The sequence below is a fragment of the Benincasa hispida genome, chromosome 1 (assembly GCF_009727055.1).
Source record: "Benincasa hispida cultivar B227 chromosome 1, ASM972705v1, whole genome shotgun sequence".
NCBI lineage: Eukaryota > Viridiplantae > Streptophyta > Magnoliopsida > Cucurbitales > Cucurbitaceae > Benincasa > Benincasa hispida.
In genome coordinates this window covers 46811676-46816662 of record NC_052349.1, presented here as the reverse complement: position 1 = coordinate 46816662, position 4987 = coordinate 46811676, and the positions used below count along the sequence as shown (strand labels likewise).

Sequence of the window (4987 nt, the reverse complement as noted above, 5' to 3'; positions counted from 1 at the left end):
GAGCAGTTACATCGTACTTCAACTCGTATATCGATTTTGTCATTATACATGCACCCTAAACTACAACGCAAGGTTCTGCTTGATATCTTGAATCAAGCGCATATGGGTCATGACATTTCATTGAATGCACTTAGTGAAATTGTGGAGAATATAACTGCTATGAATTGAATCTCTTTTACAGATGAAGAGATCCCCCCTAAAAGGTATAGGGCACACGAAGGCTTTGCACATATCGGTGAAGTGTAAGGATCACCTTCTAGCCAGGGTTCTTGTTGATAATGGATCATCCCTGAAAATAATGTTGAAATCCACTTTGATGAAACTCCCCGTAGACCCCTTCTACTGAAGGCCGAGTTCTATGTTGGTTAGAGCCTTTGACGGAGATCGTAGGGAGATGATTGGAGATATTGAAATCCCACTAAAAATTGGACCTACAACATTCAATGTTTCGTTCAAGTTATGGATGTTAACTCTTCTTATAGTTGTTTGCTCGGACGATCGTGGATTCATTCGGCAGGGGCAGTCTCGTCTTCCCTTAATCAAAGGGTGAAGTTTAGTGTAGAGGGTGGTCAAGCCATTGTTTAGATGAAGACATGTTTGTCATAAAGACTTCAGTATTTCCTTATGTCGAAGCAGCAAAAGAAGCATTTGAATGCTCGTACAAATCATTCGAAGTTGCGAATGCTACTATCTTTCGGACGAAAGATTAGGATATTTGTCGTTATATGTCTCGAACATCGATGATGGTTGCAAAGAAAATGATAAGAAGTAGTTATTAGATACATGGAGGTTTGAGAAAGCATAATCAAGGAAGCCCAGAAGTGATCTCTCTTCCTAAGGCTAAGGAAAGATTTGGATTGGGGTATAAGCCGACAACTTCTGAATGGGAGAAGGTTCGAGCGAAGAAGAAGGTAAAGAGAAGTGCACATCTCGAAGGACGTGAGGTTGAACCAGGTAGAATGCATATACCTAGGTTGCCTGAAACTTTTAAGCTAGGGAGATTACTCTTCGACGATAAGTAGTCAAGGGAATGCACCAAGGGATTTGAGGCCTCAGTTGTTGTTATCTCTGAAAACACTCATTCACCTTGTCAATTAGTTTATCCTTGTCCGCCCAAATTTAGTTGAACAATTGGGAGATCAAGAAGATGTCAAGTGTCACTAAAGGATTGCCAAAGTAATGATTTTTGTTATGCACCCTATGGCTATGCCTAAGGCCATAGGGATCCCTTTGTTAATAAGGGCGTCTTTTAGCACTTTTTGTCATAAGAAGTTTTGTTTTCACTGTTTGGTAGCAATATGTACTTTTATGGTTAAAGAAATGAAAAGATGATTGGATCTCTTTTTATCCCAATCGTTATGTCTATTCACTTTCACTTCAAAACATATTATTTTTTATGCTTCTTTTTGCCTCCTCTATCTTTTACCAATACAATTTAGGGTCAATAATAGGGATGCTGGAGAGGGAAACAACGTCGACGTAAGTGTTGATATTGAAGGTCCAATATGTAATCTTGAATAGAGTATGAAAGACGAATGTGAGGTGTCACTCGAATTAATAAGAATGATAGAGCAAGAGGAAAAGAGGACTTTGCCATATCAAGAACCTTTGGAAAGTATTAATTTAGGGACACTAGAAGAAGTAAAAGAAGTATGAATTGGCACTTTGGCCTTGGAACAAGATCGTTCGGATCTTGTGGCTTTACTTCATGAATATAAAGACATATTTGCCTAGTCCTACCAGGATATGTCAGGTTTGGACACAAAGATTGTTGTGCATCGGTTACCACTCAAGCCTGAGTGTAAGCCCATACGACAAAAACTTCGCAAAATGAAGCTAGAGATGTTGATCAAGATAAAGGAGGAAGTTAAGAAGCAATTTGATGCAGGATTTTTGGCAGTGGCTAAGTACCCAGAGTGGGTTGCAAATATTGTCCCAATCTCAAAAAAGGATGGGAAAGTTAGAATGTGCGTTGACCATCGCAATCTAAATCGTGCAAGTCCAAAAGATAATTTCCCCCTTCCTCACATTGACGTACTAGTGGATAATACTGTTGGGTACTCTACTTTTTCGTTTATGGACGGATTTTTAGGATACAACCAGATAAAAATGGCTCTAGAAGATCGAGAAAGGACAACATTCATCACCTTATGGGGGACGTTTTGCTATAAAGTCATGCCTTTTAGTCTAAAAAATGCAGAGGCAACATACTAGAAAGCTATGGTTATGTTATTCCATGACTTGATGTATAGAGAAATTGAAGTCTATGTGAACGATATGATAGCCAAGTCTAGATCCGGGGAAGAACATGTGGTCACCCTTCGCAAGCTTTTCGAGAGACTGCAAAAGTTCAAATTAAAGTTGAATCCAGCGAAGTGCATATTTAGAGTATCGTCTAGAAAATTTTTGGGTTTCGTTGTTAGTCAAGATGGAATCAAATTAGACCCAGACAAAATTAAGGCAATAGTGGATTTGCAACCACCAGAAACCCAAAAGGAGGTTAGAAGTTTCTTAAGGAGATTAAATTACATTGCACGATTTATTTCACATTTAACTCAAACCTGTGAGCCAATACTAAGACTTCTTTGGAAGAATGAAATATGTCTTTGGAATGAAGATTTTCAAAAGGCTTTCAATAAAATCAAAGATTATTTGCAAAGTCCTCAAATACTCGTCCCACCAACTCCAGGACGACCATTAATCTTATACTTGACAATAAAGGAAGAATCCATGGGATGTGTGCTGGGGCAGTGCGACTTTGTAGGTATATTATTTAAGCAAGAAGTTCACAAGCTACAAGTCGAAATACTCGTTGATAGAAAAAAAAAAACATGTTGTGCCTTAGCATGGACAACACAAAGACTAAGATAGTATATGTTGTACTATACGACATGGCTTATCTCAAAAGTGGATCCTAAAAAGTACATTTTCAAAAAGTCATATTTGTCTAGGAGGATAGCCAAATGGTAAGTACAGAATACGATATTGTCTATGTCACTAGAAAGGTCATCAAAGGGAGGGCCATCGCCGATTTCCTAGCTGAATTACCAATTGAAGACTATGAGCCAATGAAATTTGAATTTCCAGATGAAGACATCATGACAGTATCCACATTGAATGTGATACAAGATCCTGACACGTGGACAATGTTGTTTAACGGGGCCACAAATGAAGTAGGGCATGGTATAGGGGCTATTTTGATATCTCTTGATAGGAAGTTTTATCCTCTAACTGCTAAGCTATACTTTGATTACATAAACAACATGGCTGAGTATGAAGCATGCACTATGGGGGTTCAAATGGCTTATGACATAAAGATTAAAAAGTTGCAAGTTTATGGGGATTCTCTTTTGGTAGTACATCAACTAAATGGGGAGTGGGAGATAAGAAACTCTAAGTTGATTCCCTATAATAAGTATATCCAAGAATTGGCCCAAGCTTTTGAGTCAATCACATTTGAGCATGTCCCACGCAAAAATAACCAGGTTGTAGATGCATTGGCCACTTTATTTGCCATGTTTAATATGGCTTATAATGAAGAAATTCAACCAATAACTATTGAGAAGCGTGAAGCGCCGACATACTGCATGAGCATTGAGCAAGAACCCACTAGGAAGCCTTGGTACCATGACATTAAGCACTACATCACATGTCGAGAATATCCCCAGAAGCATCGAAAAATAGTAAATGCACCATTAGAAAGTTAGCCATGAGTTTCTTTCTGAATGGAGAAGTATTGTACAAGAGAAATTACGATATGACCCTCCTGAGATGTGTTGATGCTTTGGAGGCCAAGAGAATTCTAGAAGAATTCACGAAGGAGTTTGTGGGACACACATAAATGGGCATATGATGGCAAGATAAGTTTTATGCGTTGGTTACTATTGGATGACCATGGAATCAGATTGCATCAAATATGCAAGAAAATGCCACAAATGCCAGATATATGCAGATAAAGTACATACTCTAGCTTCCCCTCTACATGTGATAATGGCCCCGTGGCCTTTCTCTATGTGGGGCATGATGTAGTTGGGCCCATTGAGCCAAAGGCATCAAATGGTCACCATTTCATCTTGGCAGCCATAGACTATTTTACTAAGTGGGTGGAGGCAACGTCGTACAAGAGCGTCACTATCTAAGTTGTTATCAAGTTCATAAGGAAAGACATCATGTGTTGATATGGCCTGCTCGAACGTATCATCACTGACAATGGAAGGAACTTGAATAACAAATTGATGAAAGAATTGTGTACGCAGTTCAAAATTGAACACTTTAACTCTACTTCTTACCACACTAAGATGAATGGGTAGTAGAGGCAGCAAATAAAAATATCGACTGGGGCAACACCATTTTCTTTGGTGTATGGTTTGGAGGTTGTCTTGCCCATTGAGGTCGAGGTGCCATCCCTCAGTGTAAATGTGTAATTCAAGAAGTAGAGTGGACTCAAGCGAGATATGAGTAGTTAAATCTCATAGAAGAAAGAATAATGGTTGTGTTGTGTAAAGGAAAACTATATTAGAAAAATGACACATGCATATGATAGAAATGTTCGACATCGTTGCTTCCAAGAGGGAGACTTGATGTTAAAATGGATCTTGCCATTTCCAAAGGATCATAGAGGAAAATAGACTCCCAATTATGAAGGACCATATGTGGTTAAAAAGACATTCTTTAAAGGGCTTTGATTCTGACAAATATGGATGGGAATGATTTTCCCAACACGTTAAATGCAGATTTTGTAAAGAAATATTATGCATAGAAGGAGTAACTTCTACTCATGTTCTTGATTTGTCTAGATTTTCTTCCTAGAATTGTATTCTCCTTTCTAACATAAATATGGCTTGTGGTGGACCTTTTCAAAGCCGAAATTGATATTACTTATGAATTCAAATGAGTTGTTTCGTAGACTTTAACCTGTTTTTAGAATATAAGAGAAGAGATGTTGGGTTTTATGTCCTAAAACTCACAGTTTGTAAAAAGAGAAACA

The 4987-nt window shown here is 38.3% G+C and overlaps 1 pseudogene; it reads left to right on the top strand.

Moving 5' to 3' along the window:
* The first annotated feature begins 1533 nt into the window (after positions 1-1533).
* LOC120077609 lies at positions 1534-4759 on the top strand (annotated as a pseudogene).
* The last annotated feature ends 228 nt before the right edge of the window (positions 4760-4987 follow it).